This window comes from Schistocerca gregaria, chromosome 10, assembly GCF_023897955.1.
Source record: "Schistocerca gregaria isolate iqSchGreg1 chromosome 10, iqSchGreg1.2, whole genome shotgun sequence".
In the NCBI taxonomy this organism is placed as follows: domain Eukaryota; kingdom Metazoa; phylum Arthropoda; class Insecta; order Orthoptera; family Acrididae; genus Schistocerca; species Schistocerca gregaria.
Window position 1 is genome coordinate 80,843,645 of NC_064929.1, and position 12,700 is coordinate 80,856,344.

The window sequence follows — 12,700 nt, forward strand, 5'->3', positions numbered from 1 at the left end:
TAATAATTGATGAGCAAAATAAAATATGGCAGTGCACACAGATTTTCAAATACAGATATGCCTATGGTATGGATGTTGCTCTACTACACCAGTACAATCTCTTGCAAGGACCTGGCAAACGGATGCACACCTGCATTGCTGTCTATGTACTTTGCCACAGGGCACATAATAGTTACGTACATTGTACGTGAAACTACCAGAAGGCTTAGTCTGTATAAATTCAGGCAGGCTAGGAAAAAATGTTGCCTTCATTGTCTCAGATGTTATTGAATTTAGCATATGTTAAAATGAAGGACTAAGTAAAGAACCCATATTTTTTTGTTTTTCCAAAAAAATTTCTGCTCCAAGATACAGCCCTCAAGATGACACTACACATACCATATTTAAGATGCAAATTTTGGGAAAATTTTAAAATACTGCACCTCTTGAACAGTGCTATATATTTTGTTAGGTTTTTTATTTGAAAGATACTTGCTTTAATATTACAAAGAAATCCTTCATTTGGACTTATGTGTCAAAGTACTTTTATTATAGCATTCTGAACTTTATGGAAATTTTTGTTTCTTCCAAAGATGCCAATCCATAAAATTGATTTTTTTTCTTTTGATAAATCCATATAGTTCTACATTCCCTGAAAAGAAGAGCTGCCACTTTTAAGTTGAACAGGTTTTATAAACAACTGAAATTTTTGTCATACATAAAACCTGTTTTATCATCATATTATCACATAACAGGCTAATAAAACTCAAAACCTAGACTTGTTTAACATAATTTTAGATTTGAAAGATGAGTAAGAGACTCATTTTTCAAACATTTTAAATTGTTCCAAAATGTATGTGAAAGGTCTAAAGATTTAAAGATTTCAATTTATACAACTTCTCCGCACTCTGTTTTGTACTGAAATTAGCCAGTCAATGAAGTAACAGTGTTCTGCACTGCTTCGGTATCTTCCTTTGATATAGAGTGATGCCTGCCTGTTGAACCAATAGGAACTGGAGCACCTACAATCTTCAAAACATTGTGAACAAGAAGTGAGCAATGATGGCGTTGTTGCTGTCCTTCAGCTGGAAACCTATATCCAGCAGCTGGTCCATGTGGCAGCATAAAGTTCACTACAATTCTGTTTAACTCATAACTGGTGTCTATAATCTCTGCAATCCTCTAGTCACAGCCACAAACATCCCCTCCTGAGGTAGTGAATCTGAATATTATCCTGCTGTTTCTGAAGTGTTGGCCAAACAAATGAAATTCTTTTTTGCTCTTTAAATTCCGGGCAGTATGAGTTCACCCATCACTTTTGAGTCCAAAAATGTGTCTTCTGAATTCCTTTCTCAGGAGTAGTTTTTTTGGACCATTCTTTTTTCTACTTATGGAATTTTTAGGTTTCATCTTTGGACAAAAAGAATGAGGGCTGTGGATGTGCAAGGTTTCACAACTCTCATAAAATCCTCAGCATTCAGAATCGCAGCTGTATTTGGTCTGGAAAGACAGTTGGTACAAGCTACTTAACTCAAACAGCTGGTAACCATTTTTAAAACGACTAGGAGCACCATCAGAAATAATGATGATCTCCTCTGCCCTGTTTGTAGTTGAAGAATTTTGCACACTGCTAGCGCCGAGTCATGACCCATGTCATCACATAACTGCAGCACTTATGGTCTTGTTTTGAAAATATGACACTCCTGTAAAAATTGAAACCTGGTTATTACTGCAGTGATACCCTTGTACTTCTCGTGGGAAAATTGCACACCATTTCTCAGCAAGATCATAGTGAACCACTAAACATAGTTTTTCTGCCTGTACACACCCTTTTCACTTCTGCACTTTGTGGTGTTGCAATTTCTTCAGACATGTGTGTTACTGCTTTCACTAAACATTTACCAAGTTCATCAATGAAACTGACAAAGGCAACCACAGTTTTCTTAATCAGTTTATTTTCCACCCACATTGCATATGTAATTTCTGCAGAGTTATCTGCTACATCTTCCAGGCCAAGTATCTGTAAAGACAGTCCTCCCTTTGCAGGGCCAAGGTGTTCTCTCATATGCTCCAGTAAGTACTTCAAAGTTACCAGACACAGTTCAAAATTCACGCAGTACATGCATAAACAGACATCTCTAGGTGGTTGTGGAACTACCCACTTACCTAGGTCGTAGGGAATAAAATTTTGATCTTCCAATATGAGAAGTTGTATAGTTGCTCTCATAAATTACAGAAGTTTCTTTAATACTGCGAGTCATGTACATCTTAACTTTCACAACTTTTTGACCTACAACTGTTACTGTTATGTTGTAGTGTCTTTTTGTTGGCACTCTGGCAAGTTAAAACTTGCACATTTTCACTGTAGGATGCACAAAATTTAACAACTGCACTGATATTTGTGACAAATTCCTGGCAAGAGGTGCATGGGTGCTTTGGTTCAATTTTTCTGAAGATGGAATTTCTACTTTGAAGAGTGGGCAGTTTTGCTGTAATATATTCAGCCACACCTTTGCTAATTTATCTGTGCTTTCTTGATGCATAGAGCTTATGACAACTTAACTGATCACTGTTTTAACAGGACTAACACCAACCTCTGTAGTAGACTGATTCAGGGTATTTAATTCTTCCTCTGTTGATGCAAAATCTGCACCATGAGAGGCTTCACCTTGTTCAGATACTATCATTGTTAATATTGTCAAAACATTTAGAACAAAAAGTTGTCAATGGAAACATCTTCACTTTGAAACAGTTTTCAAATGAGACCACCTATTCACAACTGGAAAAATGTTTTTGTTCGTCTTATATCACCCTTTTATGGATATGCAAATAGTCAGCACACTTCGCTCTCCTGTGGCCCCAGTCAGAAGACATTTCAAACAGTCCTTTTCACAAAAACACACTGCAACTGCATCAACTGGCAAATTTCCCACGAAAACACAGAACTCACTGAATGTGTCAGATTTCTTAGAAGCCTCCTCAGTAAACAAATTAGCACTGAACACCTACAATACAGAAACCTGCAATGAACTGCAACAAAGAAACTGTCAAACTACAACAAAGCTTAAGACATAACTGCAACAATGACAACAGAAATGACATTGTAACAAAGAAATTAGTAAGAAAACTTCAGTGAAGACATACATTACCCTTGAAAGCTAAAAGAAAACATGATTTTTTAAAAATAAATCCTGTCGAACTTAGAAGTGGAAGTTGTCCTGTACAGAATACAGTACTGCATGGTACTAATCAACAGAAAAAATCTAACTTATGGACTGGAATTTTTGAAAAAATTATTAAAAAAGTCAAAAGATGACAGTAAAAGAACTTTGATATATCCTAGCAAATGGAGGACACTATTGTAATCATAAAGCAATTATTTTTCAAATAAAAAAACTAATATATTTAGAACTGTTACAGAGATACACCATTTTAATTTTTTTTCCAAAATTCGCATCTTCAAAATGATGTTCACAGTTCTTTGTAGACCTTTATTTCTGGGCAGGAATTTTTTGGAGAAAACAAAAGTTACGTGTTTCATTACTTACTCCTGAATTTTAACTTATGCTAAATTCAATAACATCTGAGACTATGAAGGTACCCCCCCCCCCCCCCCTTGCCTGAAAAGTTATGGGTGTATGCCAGAAATATTTTGGAAATGTTGCAATCAGAATACAGCAGAGAGAGAGACATTACACTGCATCATCATTTTTTATGTTTATCAGGTAAGGAATTATTTAGCTAACTACTTCCTAACACATCGTGCCTCCCTCCCATGGCAGAGGAAGTACTGCATCACCCATAATCAGCATTGGGTCAACAGAGGTGTCTGATCCCACCTGTCCGACCTTGACCCGTGACGTAGGGCTGTTGTGGTTAGTGACATCATGACGGTGCAGAGTTTAGTTTATGAATGTGTTGTGTTTATAGATTTTTTGTTGCGGTCGGTGGTGCTCTCTGGTGTTGTGTTTATAGTTTGCTTGTTACATGCTGTATTGGGCTAATTTTGGTGTTGTTCCTTGATCTGTTAAGGTGTTGGTTTTGACTGTGCTATGACAGAAATTGGTTTCAGTGAGTTTACAATTTAGTTTTTGTTGTGTAAGTAATTTTAGTGCCGTTTGCTGTATGTCGCTGTTAATTGGTGACTACTTTTGTTATGTTTGGATATGATGGATAAATTTAATAGTGCTCGTTTATGTGCAGAAATGGGGGACAAATACATTGCCCATCACAAAATTTATACACCTATTCAGGCTGCTGGCTGAAGTGGTTGAGTGCAACGTGCATTAGCAGGAAATGCAGTTGGCGAACGTTCCGGCGTCTCGGACCAAGGAGGGCTACATGTGGCAGTGCTGTAGGGACAACCTATGGAGCTCCATAAGGTATGGTACTTGTTTGTGAGGTCTAGGTTGGGCATGCGAGAGGTTGTGTTGACGTATTATTTTTGTTATATATCTTCTCTTTTTGTGTGCATGAGACAGGTGTGAGAGGATGGTTCTTAACTAATTTTTGTTTTGTAAGGAACTGTGTTCTGAGTATATTAAGTACATGGGGCCTGCGGTGGTGGTGGTGGAGGTTGACGAGTTGCAGTTTGAAAAGAGGAAGTATGGGAGGGGTAAGTCTCTGGTTGGCTTATGGGTATGGGGGGGGGGGGGGCTGTTGTATCTGGGGGAGGCTTTTCTGAGTGTGTTTTTAAGGTTTTGGAGGGACAAACGAAAAGGGAATTGGTGGGATTAATTGAGGTGTGTATAGAGGAGGGCAGCACAATAGTTTCCAATGCTTTTTCATCTTTACAGGAAGCTGGGCGAGAGGGGGTATCATTTAGTAGTTAACCATAGTTTGGCTTTCAAAAATTAAGTCAGTTATTGGGAGGGAGAAGAGGCACTCTTCTAACCTTCAGTCTAACTTAGATGATTGTTGCTGGCAGAGTGTCCCTGAAGACTACTGCATTTTTCTTTTTTTTTTAATGCAATTAATAAAATGTATAGGCTGTGGTTTAGTTGGGGGGGGGGGGGGGGGTAGGGGTGAAGCAGTTGCTAATATTTGTGGAGGTAGGTGGGTGGAGGGTGGTGGTTTTGTGATTATGTTGTGAAGGAACTATTTTGTTGCAGTTGTTGAGTTGTAATGTGCAATTCAGATCTGCTTATTTTTTGTTTTTATTTGTTGATGGGTCTTTGATTTTGGGGAGAGGGTGGAGGGAGGTGGTTGCTTTCTTGAGTTTTCTATTGACCTATATACGTCAAGGGATGTGTTCGATTCCAATGTGTGGTCATAGGTATGGGTGGGAATACAGAAGCGTCCGATTCGCCCTGTCTGCTTTCACCCATGACGTCACCAATATGGCGGAAACGACCATTCACGACGACTAATATGTCGCCTATGACATCAGTACGTAAACATGATTAAAAACACGAAAATACATCGAAAAACTAACATCTTCCTCCAAAAATATTATCAAACTAATGGGCCACACATGGGAAATTCTACACTACAACTCAAAAATTGCAACAGAATAGATCCTCCACAACATAATCACAAATCAACCACCACCCCCACCCATCTACTCCACAAACATTACTAACTACACCCTACCCCTTGCCACAACACCACCTTAACCACATTTGGGCTACAAATTTTACTAACCGCGCTTTTAAAAAAAAATTGCAGTAGTCCCCAGGGGCACTTTGCCAGAATTAATCATCCAAGTTAGACTTCAGGTCAGAAGAGCGCCTCTTCTCCCACCCAATAACTGACTTAACCGCCCCCCAAAACATCAAGCCCAGTCATAATTTTTGAATTAACTACTAAATTATACCCCCTCTCGCCCTACCCCCTATAAAGTTGAAAAAGCATTGGAAACTATTGCGCTGTCCTCCTCTATACCCACCTCAATTAATCCCACCAATTCCCTTTCCGTGCACCCCTCCAAAACCGTAAAAACACACTCCGCAAAATCACCCCCAGATACAACAGCCCTTCCACACCCATAAGCCAACCAGAGACTTACCCCTCCCACACTTCCTCTTTTCAAACTGCGACTCGTCAACCTCCACCACTACACCAGGCCCACCCAACTTACCCCTGTACTTAATATACTCAGAACACACTTCCTTACAAAACGAAAACCAGACAAAAGCCATCCTTCCTCTCATGTGCACAAAAACAGAGGATATCTAACAAAAATAATTCCTCATCAACGCAACCTCTCGCATGCCCAACCTAGACCTCGCGAACAAGGTACCACGCCTAATTATGGAGCACCATAGGTTGTCCCTACGGCACCGTCACATGTGGCCAACCCTGGTCTGAGACGCCGGAACTTTTGCCAACCCTATTTCCTGCCGACACACGCCGCACCTAAACCACTTCTGCCAGCAGCCCATACAGTTGCAAAAATTCTGTGAGACAACGCATTGTCCCCGCATTTCCGCACGCTAACAAAATCAACCACAATTAACACACGACATACAGCAATGGCACTACAATAACTTAAGACAGTAACAACTAAATTGTTAACTCACAAACCAATTTCTGTCGAAGGGCAATCAAATCCAGTACTTTGCAGGACAAACAGTTACACCGAAATGAACCCAATATACCACGTAACACGCAAACCACGAACACACCACCAGGGGCCACCACCGACCGCAACGAAACGACATCTATAACACAACAGATTCATAAACTGAATTCCGCGCCGTCGTGACGTCACACGCAACAGCCTTGTCGGCTTTGACCAATGACGTCAGAATTTGCCAGAGACGATTTATTACACAGATTTAACAGCAAAGATGAGTGTTCGTAGACAAAGGAATGCAGGAGAGGGAAAACAGATCATGTTCATTAATAGTTCGAACATAATGTTAAGTATAACGATTGTTTCAGTCCTAGTACTTCTATACAAAATAATGAAAAAAAAGGGGATATAAGTGACGTTAGCATGGACTACATCAGCTAACACAGACGATGTATTCGAAAATTCAGTCGATCTGTATAGGTTAACTGTTGTATGGGAAACAAATTGAACTTACGTCGATTTATTAGTTTTCATTAGCATTTGTAACTTATTCTTCAGCAGACCTATATAGGTCAATTGAAGCACGGGACACAAATTTTACAGGTGTTGCTTCTTTCGCCTCCGCTGCTACTCTTACGTAAACAATATTACTAGCGAAGACGAAAAGATCTGTATATTATTTGCATCCCATACTTCAGTTGACCCATATAGGTCCACTGAAGAATAGGATACTAGTGCTAGCGAAGGCGAAAAATACCGACATACATAACATTTGTATCCTGTTCTTCAGTTGGCCTATATAGGTAAATGATACCAATGTTACATATGTCTCTTTTTTCGTCTAGCTAGCACCAGTATCCTGTACTTCAGTTGACCTATGTACGTCAAGTGAAGTACGGAATACAAATTTTACGTATATCGGTCTTTTCGCCTTGAGTAGTGCTAACACAGACTCGAAAAAATCGTAGCGATCCTAGGACTAGGAAAGGGAAAAAGACCAACAGCTCTAAAATTTGTATTCCGTACTGCAGCTGACGAGCGCACACATAACGCAGCACAATATAATACGTCAAAGAAATACATCAACTTCAATAAAACATAAACTAAACTTACCATACGCAAACTCCTCCGCAAATAACCAAAGCTCGGCTTGAAAGACAAGGAAAATCACATACACAAGAAACACATCACAAAAAACACATACATACAAACAGATAAACCCAGAAGTTCACACCAACGGTAGGTATGACCTGAAGTAGTATTACCCAATATAAGGAAATGAATAATGATGGATCAACCTCAGAAATTCAAATCAATATTTTAACCATCCTGAGCAAACCTACCCTTTTCCTTGATTATCATTTACCCCACCCCCAATCCCTACCGGAAATTAACAAATTTTTGTGGATATATTTGCCCAACACGTTTAAGGAAACACTGAAACGGGCAATATGAATCGGGTAAACTACGCCTCCATGAACATTCATCTAAATGACTCTGTAGTGTCAAAATGCGTCGTTTGCTCCTCCCTACAATAGATTTTATGGCTGACCAATAACGTTCTATATTATTGGCACAAGGCCCAGTTGATGAAGATCTGAATTCAATATTATGATTGACAACAAGATGCTGAAAACAGAATTCTTCTTTTCATTCCCTCATGTGGCATCACTATATGTCACTTGGAACTTCCAGAGCTTTCTGAACCACTAGAAATTACTGCCCAAAATTTTGTTCCATCCTCTTCCGCTCGCTGCTACACTACACTATCTATTTCTTAGCATCCGCTGCTGTTGCCATAGAAACCTCGCACTCCAAAGAGTTTATTTTATCCACTCACGTGTTCAGTGACTCGATATAATATTTTATTTTATTATTAGACCTCGGTTACTCAGCAGTCATTTCAGTGTAATAACAGATACATTACGTACACAGTAGGGCCTTTTCTTGACATAATTTATCTATAACGTACGTTGTGGGACAGTCTATTCAGCACAAGCCTGAGCATGTGGCGACATTGTGAAGACGGCCTACTAAACAGTTGCAGTTCTGAGTTAAGAGACCAGGGGACGCTGTAAGCAATGCGCAAAAAGTAAAGCGTTTTCTGTTGTGAGCGTGAAGTTAGAGTGGAAGCAAACACGCCTGTCGATACATTAGTTCGCGTTGTGTGTAATAGTTTTTGTTGTATTTGGTGGAGTACTTTGAGTTCTTCCCTCGGAAGTACACAGTAAACTGTGGAAACTTTAACCGATTAGCAAGTGTTACTGTTTTTGCTATTGTTGCAGAGAGATTTGATTCGTAATTTAAATAGCTATCGAACAGTGGAGAGCGGGATCAACATTACGTTCCCCAGCTGTATGGTTTATGGTTTTGGCCTGTGAAATACTCAGTGCTGAACGTATAAGTGAGTGTGAAAATTAATTTTTGCAATGCAAGGCTGTGCTTTTACGGGCTGTTCTCCCTACAACCAGAACACAAAGAGAACTGACATAATGTATCACAGTTTCCCGCGTAATGAAACATTACAAAACCCATGGCTGTCCAAATGTTGTAGGAAGCGCAGTGTAAATGTTGCGCAAGCTCGAATATGCTATCGTCATTTCGCAGAAGCAGATTACGCAAGGGATTTACCGTCTGAATTGCCAATTTTCCCCGAAAAAGAGTGCTCGAGCCAGATGCAGTTCCATCATGCCATTTGCCGTGCAGTAGTGCGTTTGTCATTGTGTCACGTGCAACAGAAGACAGAAGCAAGCGGTGTGAGACACGACAACTACGTAAAAGATCTCTCGAGACTCTGGAAAAGCTGGCACCAAATAAGAAACATCTAATTAAGGGAACAGTCACAGAAGATAAGCCGCGCGGGATTAGCCGAGCGGTCTCGGTCGCTGCAGTCATGGACTGGGCGGCTGGTACCGGCGGAGGTTCGAGTCCTCCCTTGGGCATGGGTGTGTGTGCGTTGTCCTTAGGATAATTTAGGTTAAGTAGTGTGTAAGCTTAGGGACTGATGACCTTAGCACTTAAGTCCCATAAGAGTTCACACACATTTGAACATTTTTGAACAGAAGACAATCTTTCTTCTGGCACAGATAAAGTTTCTTTGATGAATGCTATAGCGGCGTTCGGAAGAAGTAACGCTGCTCTTACAAACAACTGTGTGCAACTTCGAGCGCGTAATAGAGATCTTCGGAGTGAGGTATCAAGAACACGACGACTTCTGAGTGAGGAAGAAATTAGTAAGAGGGTTCTTGTGTCTAATGAACTTACTCGTGCGTTGGGAAAAATATTTTCACCCAATCAAATAAAACGTTTATTAAATGACTCGAAAAGGGTTCGCTGGAGTAATGAGGATGGTTCAAATGGCTCTGAGCACAATGGGACTTAACTGCTAAGGTCATCAGTCCCCTAGAACTTAGAACTACTTGAAGCTGACTAACCTAAAGAAATCACACACATTCATGCCCGAGGCAGGATTCGAACCTGCGCCCGTAGCGGCCGGGCGGTTCCAGACTGTAGCGCCTAGATCAGATTAGTTTTTCATTCCCTAGATCCGTGTTGAGGAGATCCTCGTGGATGTGGAACATGTCACCTTTTTTTATTTTAATTTTTTTAACCTGAAATAACAATACTAATAGTAGAAATATATACAACACATCATTTGTTTCTATTAAAAAATTCGTCAATGGAGTAGAAGGAGTTGGCCACTAGTAAGTCTTTCGTGCTCCTTTTAAACTGATCTCTATTTGTAACTAAATTTTTTATGTTTGCTGGCAAATTATTGAAGATGAGTGTTCCTGGGTAGTGGACCCGTTTTTGAACTAAAGTAAGAGCTTTTAAGTCCTTGTGCAGATAATTTTCGTTCCTGGTATTGTATGTATGAACTGAGCTGTTTGATGGAAAAAGAGATATATTATTTAGGACAAATTTCATTAAGGAGTAAATATACCGAGATGCAGTAGTTAGAATAACCAGTTCTTTGAAGAGGTTTCTACAAGACGTCCGTGAGTTTACTCCACAAATAATACGTATTACACGCTTTTGGACTCTGAAAACTTTTGTTTGACTTGAAGAGTTACCCCAAAATATTATACCATATGACATTATGGAATGATAGTAGGCAAAGTATGCAAGCTTTTTTCACTTTTATGTCGCCTATGTCTGCTAACACTCGAATTGCAAATACAGATTTGTTAAGGCGTTTCTGCAGTTCTGTGGTGTGCTCCACCCAACTGAATTTATTATCAAGTTGTAATCCCAGGAATTTAAGACTGTCAACCTCTTCTATCTGCTCTTCTTCGTACTTTATGCATATGCTGGGTGGAAAGCTCTTACAGGTTCTGAATTGCATATAGTGAGTCTTTTCGAAGTTTAATGTCAATGAGTTGGCTTTAAACCACTTATTAATATCCATGAAAATATCATTAGCAGATCTTTCTAGAACTACACTCGACATACTATTTATTGCAATACTTGTGTCATCTGCAAACAAAACGAACTCTGCTTCTGGCAGTGTAACTGATGAGAGATCATTAATGAACACAAGAAAAAGCAATGGCCCTAAGATGGATCCTTGTGGGACACCACATGTAATTTCTTCCCATTCTGATGACGACTGATGACTTAATTCACTAGTCCCTTGCACTGACACCCTTTGTTTCCTGTTAGTGAGGTATGACTTGAACCATTTTGCATCACTGCCCGTGACACCATAGCATTCTAATTTATTTAAAAGGATGTTGTGGTTTACACAATCGAATGCCTTTGACAAATCACAGAAAATACCTGCTTGTAACTTGTTATTCAATGAATTAAGCACATTTTTTAATGAATTAAGAACCGCTCGGCCACCCCGGCCGGCAGTAATGAGGACATTTGTAAATAGATAACTCTGCATGATATATCGCGGAAATCTTATAATTTTCTGAGGGAAAAAATCGGGGCCTTGATAAACCGGTCTTTTAGTTGAAACCCTGGCATTTTGAAAGATGTTTTAATTATGATGAATGTGCAGGCTAAGACATTCACCGACAGAGAACGTGTTTGCGTTTTCTCCTCTGACGAGACGAACATCGACAGCAGGATTTGTTATGATCAACAAGAGGACAGGGTGTTAGGACCCCACAGTAATGTTTTAGTTGTTATGATGCGTGGGCTGTTTGCAAGTTGGCAACAACCTGTTTATTTTGGTTTTGATATTCGCATGACAGCTATCCTCTTGAATGAAATTGTCATCTTAGCCAGTAATTCGTATAAGGTTGTAGCTTGCGTAGCTGACATGGGAGCAAAAAAACATTTCCGTTTGAAAAGAGCTTGGCGTGACACACATAAACAGTTGTTTCCCTCACGGAAACGTGCGTGGGTGTTCGCTGATGTCCCACATTTACTTAAGCTGTTACAGTATAATTTGCTGGATGAAGGCATTGTAGAAAATAAGGCAATGACAAAACCCGTGCTCGAGAGACTTTTGGCTTTATACAGTGGCGAGATGAAAATGAGCCCAAAGGTAACTTAGCAACACATCTCTGTTACGGGCGGAGACCAACAGCGAGTTCGGTTAGCGGCCAAATTGCTGTCTCACACACAACTTGTCAGACCGTTCGGTATTTAATGCCAGAAGGACGACACACTAGCGACTTCATACAGCTGGCCCTTGATACTTTAGATGTCCTCAATTCAAGGACGTTGGAAAGTACGAAACCTCTGGCATGTGGATCGGAATCCATTTCGAAGCACGAGAATAATGTAGGCGCAAGTTCCACAAATTCTGTGAGAGCATGTGCGTTGGATCATCAAGACCTTTATTACCCTTTCAGAAAGGATTCATGAAATGTATTCGGTCACCTTTAGATCTGTTCAGCGACTTTAGAGAATACGATTTCAAATAAATACATAGTACCAGGTTGAATCAGGAATATGTAGGAAACTACTTCTCTAGTGTAAGGGGCCTGGGACATTTTTATGGCCATCTAGCTCCTGTAAATGTAACAAATAGAATAAGGCTATTATTGTTTAGTGCCAGTGGTTTCGATATCCCTATATTTAGTGTTTCTTTCGTTGAACGTGATGAAGAAGGAACATTTGTGACTGCGGCAGCGTTCAGTAGCATTCTTCTCGATATGTCTGAAGCACTGTCAATAGTTGAAGGGCAGAAAGAAATCGAGGGTATAGAACTGAATGCAGAAAATTATGAGATTTCCTCAGCGTCCG

At 39.9% G+C, this 12,700-nt stretch overlaps 1 long non-coding RNA gene across 1 annotated transcript in view; it reads right to left on the bottom strand.

Moving 5' to 3' along the window:
* The window catches only part of LOC126293523 (uncharacterized), a 63,440-nt gene extending 55,149 nt beyond the window's left edge, over positions 1–8,291 (bottom strand). The window contains exon 1 of the long non-coding RNA XR_007552299.1: positions 7,610–8,291. This is a non-coding gene — a long non-coding RNA (uncharacterized LOC126293523). The remainder of the gene's footprint in view (positions 1–7,609) is intronic.
* Positions 8,292–12,700: the final 4,409 nt, after the last annotated feature.